At 34.6% G+C, this 8,278-nt stretch overlaps 1 long non-coding RNA gene across 2 annotated transcripts; it reads left to right on the forward strand.

Annotated features, from left to right (window-relative positions):
* The first annotated feature begins 575 nt into the window (after positions 1-575).
* LOC104879017 (uncharacterized) lies at positions 576-5,852 on the forward strand. Of its 2 annotated transcripts, XR_785585.3 has the most exons (5): positions 576-1,293; positions 1,479-1,570; positions 2,216-2,360; positions 4,387-4,713; positions 5,414-5,852. It is a non-coding gene; the product is annotated as an uncharacterized LOC104879017 (long non-coding RNA). The 2 variants fall into 2 exon arrangements; XR_009465477.1 differs by having other exon boundaries at positions 576-1,570.
* The last annotated feature ends 2,426 nt before the right edge of the window (positions 5,853-8,278 follow it).

The raw sequence follows: 8,278 nt of genomic DNA on the forward strand, positions 1-8,278 counted from the left end.
ACAATGACGTATCTTAACTTTTTTCTATTCGATTAAATAAATTAAAAATTAAAAACAATAGGATGGTGTTTATTTTTTTACTTAATACTAAATAGAATTTTAATGTTTAATAGTATTAAGTATTAAGTTATTTGTTTTTATAATATTTTATTTCTATTAAGTATTAAAAAGTAAAGAAAAATCAACATATTTTTTTCATTTAGAAAAAGTTGAATATTGTGACTTTTTCTATTCAGAAAAAGTTTATAATAAATAAAAAGATAGAAAAATAAACAACTTAAAAGTCTAAAAATAAATTATTTTAAGCAAAAAGTAAATAAAAAAACAAACCCCTTCTAAGTTAAATTTTAAAAGTGAAGTTGAAAAATAAACACTATCTAATACAATAAATCTCATATTTTTTTTGCACATGTATAGTTACGTTATTTGAAATAATTAATGTGACTAAATTTGATAAAACCCATGTTTTGGACACGTGTCTTTACATTATTTGAAATAATTAATCTCACATGTTATCTTTTTTTATTCACCACAACCATAAAATTTTATGCCAAGGAAGGTAGTGATGGTGCAATGAAACTAGCCATGGCTGGCGACAACTGAAGCATGTGTGGCTGGGAGAAGAACACAATCAAAGGAGAGGGGATTGTCTTTCTATCACATTATTCAAATTGGTTTGTATCATAGCTTGGAGAATGCCCTGTTTGAAAGGAAGGGGGATATCTGGTTTGACTTAACTGATTCAGATACAATGATAGGATGTCCTCGACAAAACAGATATGTGCGCTATGCCATCAATTTGTTGGCCCAATTCTCCCAGAATAATTAAAAGATTGTTAAAAGCCAGAAGGGAATTTTGCTTTCCAGTGAGGCAACACTAGAGATTGGTTCCATTGGCTCCCATTAATTTTGTTCTTTTCATATTATGGCCATTGCATGGCCTTTCCGGTCCAAGCTCATGTCTCTATGCCAGAGGGTTTCAAACCCATCTGGGTACCTATCTTTTCAATTATTCCACTGGTTTCCCAAAATGGGTTACTTTCCTTTGCTTGTTTTGCATATAAAGGGTTTGTACAAGTTGTGTAATTTTCCCCCTAATTTGTGGGTATTGAGAAGAAGAATGGTTCCATTTGCTCTTCGCTTTTGCTTATATACTCTATACCCTGAGGAGTGGATTAGCAGAAGAAAGAGTATAAGTAGACCTACTGTATTGAGAACTATTTCTCTGATTAATCCATATTCATTTACTGGTTTAGTTGTTTCTGAATCATGGGTTTGCCCACAATTTTTGAGGTGATATTTCCAAACTCTTGGTTATTGGGAACTACCATTTGAACTAATTTATGCCCTCTTGTTTCAAGTACCTAAAATTTGGATTTAATATTTGTCAACTTCCTCTGAAATCGGTGTAGGGTTTAGGGTTTAGGGTTTAGGGTACATTTATGTTTCTAATTTGATTTTTCTTCATTCTGCTCAAGGCAACCTTCAGTATTCAAAAAATTGAAGAAACTCTTTTCTGGTTTTCCCAGTTGTTCAAGCTTCACTTTATGCAGAAATGGATTGCTTCAATGTAATTCCTTCAATGTGAACATGTGGATTAATATATTGCAATTGAAATGTATGTGCTATTTGTTTCAGATGAATTAGGCTTTGAGACATCTAGGAATTTTTTGAATTGCTCTCTGTTTTTATTTTTCATCTCAAGCATTGGCATGGACAGACATAACACATAAGATTTCAATTCAACTGTACATTATTTGATCTTTTTGTCTTTTTTGTGATTCTTCTGAGTTTTGGATATCACTTGGGATTTGAAATGAGCCTTTAATGCAACTTGATTCCTTTTGCTTTCTTTACACTTTTTAACTAAGATGATGGCAGTTAACCATGTCAATATATAGTGTCATTTTGTTTGATTCCACAACTGTGGGAACGTCTCCATCGGACAGTACCTGTTTGTTTGTTGAAATGTCGTATGGAACACTTTAGGCTATAACACAAAAGTTCGATTAGTGAAGCATTTTTGTGGTTCACCATTTCTTGTACTGGGTTGTGATCAGTATGATAAAATGAGGCCTTCCCCAATTTTCCCTCATGATAGTCATATAACATGTTTGCTCATTTGCTCTAATGAAACCTCCATAAGTCCTGCTTGTTTTCTTTGTTAAGGTAACCTTGCATAGAAAAGCCTAACACGTACCATTTATGTCTGCAGGATTAAGCAAGTTCCAGAGGTTTAGAGGAGTCCGGCAGCTTTGATAGTTCTCATCACCATCCTGCATGTTGTTTTTATTTTTGGGTTTAGAAGCTGCTATTTGGGGAATTCACTTCTTGCAAAATCTCGTTTAGCATGTTGTCAGGTATCGTATTGATCAATACATCCCTGACTTTATGTTTTGTCTTCTTTCTTATCAAGTCTAGGCAAGTACTTCCAGTGAACTTGTGGAGAATTTGTGATGGCATTTTCCCTGTTGTGGGAGGTTGTTTGTTCAAGTCTCCACGAGGATCATGTCCCAGTGCATGACAACACCTACATTGCAATAACATTTTCTGAATGTTGAGTGACTCCTGAATTATATACTTATATGTTTTTAGGGTCATGCTTACCTGATTCATGATTCATGTATCAATAATGTTCAGATCATTGTGAATGATGTACAGCAATTTTCCCACAAAAGAAAAAAATCGAAGAACACAAGATGTTGTCTAGAAATAATAGCCACATTTCCCCTTTGCTTTGTTTGGAGAGCATAATAATGAAAATTCATATGTCCGATTAACTGCTTTAGGAAACATGTCTACTTATCAAGTTAAAGGAATGACAAAGCCTGAGAGTTGTTCCCCATTGAACAAGGTCAACCAGATGTACTTTGTGGCTCGGTATAACTCCATTTTTGGGTCTCAGGAACCAGCACCACTTAAGATAGCTTTCAAAAATATGAGGTAAAGCATAGAGGAGAAGAAAAGAAAAGAGTGACAAGGAACTGATGCCTTTCCCCTGCATCTTTTTAATGTGTGGGATCATTGTTGAGATGAACAAAATGATAAATCTGGTGCAATAAATGGCCTTCTAGGTGATAGTTGATGATAAAATGATGGAGAATGTTGAAAATAATTGGTACAGTAGAGGGAAGAATCGAATCTCTACACTATTTAAGTACAACTGAGAACTTTGAGATTAAGGCCATTAAAATAAAACGCCAATGATGGGAGCATGCAATTTTTGACATGACCTCTAAAAATCTCCATTTGGATTTTGTCGCTCATAGCAAATGGATCCAAAACATCTCATGTGAAAAGAAAACTGTTCTAACCATTACATTCCAATATGGAGAAACTGTTTCTATGGGACCAGTCTTCCATCCATTTGTCTAATTCAGCATCATCTTTCCTGCTTTTTGCTATGGTTTTTCAGTGAACTGGAGCTGTTACAACCTAAACAAAACCAAGTCCTTGCAAATCTCCAAAAAGAAATGAAACCCAAGGTTATGCATGTAGCCATTAAACCTAAAACTGGTCTGAATATTGAGCTTTTGAAGCTCAAAAGAACTAAGGCATCTTATTAATACCACTCAAGAAACTAACTGTGAGACTAATTGTTTGTTTGCTTGTAGTTCTTGTAATTCTCAATTTCCAATTGCAGGAATTTCAAATAGCTTTCAGGAAATTTTCTCAGGTTCCAAATTTTGCTTTGAGAAAAGTTTCCCTTGGTTATCTAGCCTGTTGACTGATTTCTATTTCTTATCAATGTAAAATTTTTCCCTTTTGTCAAATTTTATTTTAATGTTGGATACCATATTGAGTAGAATCATCAGTTAGAAGGTTTCTACTTTTCTTTTCCTGTGCCTTGTTTCCACTTGTTCTTACCTCTGAGGGCAATAAATGCCATGAACTGGCCTCAATGTGCCAATATCCTGTTGAGATATTGCCAGTGCTCATTTAGACTCCAAGGTTCCTTTTTAAATTTTTTTTAGGATCAGGGGGCGAGGGCCATGAAATCTTCCTTCGTCACGCTTGCTGCTACAGCAGAGAAGCATCAGAAGGAAGAGGCAAGCTTTTGGCAAATGGCCCTGCTGATTGTGGGTCCCTGAAAAGTATAAAATGCTATGACCAATGCTAAAAAATCATAAATGAGACAGGTCATATCTTTCGTTTTCCTTCCACATTGAAATAATTATAGCCTTTACCATAGTTTTCAGAAATGTAATTGCCACATCGGATCCCCGATTTTGTGAATTGGTATTTCCAAGAAGAATAACTGATCTCAAATGATGTTTATGTAGTTTTAGATTAGCAACTGCATGGGCAAATGATAATATTGGGCTTGAATATTCTTGTAGGATACTCCATTCTGATGTTTCCTAGCTTATGCTTCTCAATATGCAGGTGCAGCATTTAGGAAAATTCCTTAAAAATTGGGAGTGTTCTTGAAAGATCTAATAAATGGAGGGCTCTGTTGCACCATACGACCAGCGCCACAGGTGTACACACATAAAGGTTTTAGGACAAAAGGGTCAGTGGAAGAGGGAGGCAGAAATAGGCAAGCAATGATGGAAGGGATCTCCATGAGGGATATTTCTGTTCCACAAACAAGGAGAGCGACTACACACAAAACATGTTGATAGCACATCAACTAGAGAGTTGAATCTCAAACAGGCACGCGTGAGTGTTGCTTTGGAAGGCTGCAAGGAGCTACTTTGTTTGGACAGAAATGTAGGTACTAGGTTTCCATTTGTTTCCTCGCTACTAGTCTGATGTTACCCAATTCAATCCATTTTTTTGAATTGCCCACTTCCTGATTGCGACTGTCAATAAGGGACATCACCTCATTACATAGATACCACATGCCTATAACACCTTAATTACCTTCAACAGCACTATAGGGTTTGCAACCCTGAAAAGTTCATAATTCAACATTGCTTCATCTTCACCTGCAGTTCACACACCATATATCATACTCATACACTATTAAGTCAAGACTAGGCTTCACCATCATGGCAAATTTGATGTAGTGTTTCTGATTGTCAAGCATTGCTTCAACAATGTCCCCTACAAAACATATGCCATCCACAACCATCATATTGATGTACTCGTCGTATGAGTTCAGTGTTTGGAAGTAGAATAAAGCCACTGGACTTAATGGGTCTGCACCCGATGTGGAAAAGTTTACGAGTAAACATATTATCAATCAAATAATGACTTTATCTTAAATCATCTACCTTATCCTTGTCACTGAACAACTAGTTAGACATCTTAAGTCATCTACCTTATCCTTGTCACTGAAGAACTAGTTGTGTCTGTGGGCGCACTTGAGGGCATCTATTACTTTTTTGTTTGAACAAAAGAGCTTATTCCATTTCAGACTTTATTTTTGCACTACCTATTATAAAAAACTGATACAACTTGGCTACAGGAGCAAATGGATGCTAAGCTGTTCATATACCATTTCACTGAAGGAAGATCTGATTCGCGCCTACAAGCCATGAAATGATAGAGAGAAGAATGCTTGCATATGATGAATGGATTGAAAGTGCAATGAGGTTTTGGCTGTAACCAATACACAGCCCTTGTCCAACACTTCATATGGAATGGCATGTATGCCACTTTGAAGGCTAAAACTAGTGTGATGGCCTAACCGAAAGCTAGAAGGAGATTTCAATGGTCAATATCCCATTGGAGGGTATATTCCCCCATGACAACCTGACAGGTAAGTCAGTCATAATATCCCAAATATTCTCGGGTATCCATCGGTGGGGTCTCATTGTTTGGGGATCGCATATCCTAATCAAGCAATCATGATCATCACAATGAATATGCACTAATATTATTTGATTGCTCTTCTCTTACTGTCTTTTCTTTGTCTTCCCCATATGATTCACAACAAGAACATCTAATCCCTGGAAAATTGGATTGCAAAAAACTAGTAGCCAGAGCCAAGTTGGGTATCACCGGAGAAGAAGGAACACACTTGCCCTAAATCTAATGGCACCCAATGCGGCCCCCCAGAGGGAAGGCTGGTGGCTACCCTTGAAAAAGTGGGCAACTAGGAGCAAGTCTAGGCAGGTCTATGGAATCACAAACAAATAATCCAAAGATTGTATTTCTTTTCAATATTACAAATATGCTAACAAGTCAAACCATTGAATAAAAACCTGCATAATGGAGGGCTCAGAGCCAAAGGAAGATCCCAAAATCTTTATTATTGGACACTTGTTATTCCAGTAGCTCAAGACCCTCAATTGGATAGATCCCTAGGTTTTTTGAATGTCTCCATACCAAATTGGTTATAGAAAAGAAAGAAAGGTAACAGGAATGCATCATTGTCCTTACACTTGGCTACAGAAGGTTAGACACCCCCCACCCACCCACCTACCCCCAAAGGGAAAATAAAAAAAAATTAACCTTCCTAAAAAGTTTGGAGAAAAGAAAAAATAAAAATAATATATACACAAAATCTCACAGGAATTCCCACTAAACCAATAAATCATGGGAAAATGGAAAAAATTTGGAAATAGCAAAAAGTCAAAAAACAAAAAAAACAAAAAAACAAAAAAAAGGAAAGAAAAGGAGAGAGGTTTCCATACAATCCTATGGTAACTTTCAAGCTCAAATCTCTTACATAAATCTTAAATTTGACAAAAATGAATAATATATCTCTCTCGATTCTCCTATCTTAAACTTGGTTATAAAAATTTAACTTATTTAAAGATTATGATCTAATACGACTTCTTTTTTCTTCACATTAACTTTCGTTGTCAAACTTTTACACTAAGCATCAATCATAAGAAGATAATCAATTTCGAGTATGACAACAATGATTTATCAAAGACTAAGGTGGTTGTAAGAATTAGGAAAACTAGGGTACCCGTTAATCATCATGTTTGTTGAATCTTGTCTTCTAAAATGAATTTTCTTTTTTTTGTCTCCTACGATAAATTTTTGACTCTGCTATGATATAAATGACATTTGAAAATCGATATAAAGAACTAAAAAATAATAATAATGACTTAAAAAATAAATAATAGTTTTAATATAAGAACCAACAAATGGAAAATTATTGCCATGTCATTTGAATTTGAAGTTGTGAAATAAGAGATATGGATATTGGAGGGAGTAAATAACAGAAATGTTTATTTGAAGTGAAGTAAATCAAATGAAAAATATAGTTTTATTATAATGTCCTTATATATATAAAAAAATCATTAATCAAATTTATTAATCATATTAATATATTGGAGGCAAAATATTAATTACATATTAGAGACATAAGGGCAAATTTGGTAATTCATTTGCAAACTTTGATTATTCAAATTTGAGGAATCTCAAGGAGGATGGGACAATGGGATTCTTCAAATTGGAGGAACGAGTATCGTCAAATTGTGGTGGGGGCTCATGCATACTCCCTATCTCAAATTCAAATGAACTTGGTAATGATTAAGAAAGAAAATCACTCGATTTATTTTGATTCCAAGTAAATCAAATAACTAGGTCTCATATATCTAGGAATGGCTTTGAATTCTCGCTTAGATTTGCCTATCTTAAACTTGATTATAATGATTTGACTTATAAAAAATTTAGTATAATATGACATCTTTTTTTTCTTATTAGTTCTACTATTGTCAAACTTTTATTATTGTCAAACTTTTACACCAAATATCTGATAATCAATTTCTAACACGGTAATGATGAGCTATCCAAGATTAAGGACGTTATAGAAATTAGAAAAATTAAAGGCACCGATTATCATCATTTTAGAATTATAAAAACTACAAGCACTGTTAATCATCACTATTGTTGAATCAAGTAAATTATTTTTGACTTATAAAATCAACGATAGAGAAAATGGATATGAAGTGATAAAAGGAATTATAATAACTAATAATTTTAATATAAGAACCATTAAATGAAAATAATAATAATTTTAATATATAAACTTGGACGGGGGAGAAAACTCCGAATGGGATCCAAGAGGTTTGAAGAGAAACATGGAAATCCACTTGGGACAAATTGGAGTGGAAGTGGTCAAAACAATTGGTGACGTCAGCACCTTCGTTTACACATTTAAAACAAAGAAACAAGAGATCCAAGTACGATATCTTATGTAATTAAGAAGCCAATCAAGCTTGTCATCATGAAAAGTCAATTGTACCGTCTCTGCTGCCCCCATCAGCCCTTGGATCAGTCTAGGAGTCCGTGTGATGCGCCTTTTTAGGACCATCACACGGTCCAAAATCAATGCCCCTCGTCACGGTTTACAAAATAAAATTTATCAAAAACT

The sequence above is a fragment of the Vitis vinifera genome, chromosome 4, assembly GCF_030704535.1.
Source record: "Vitis vinifera cultivar Pinot Noir 40024 chromosome 4, ASM3070453v1".
NCBI lineage: Eukaryota > Viridiplantae > Streptophyta > Magnoliopsida > Vitales > Vitaceae > Vitis > Vitis vinifera.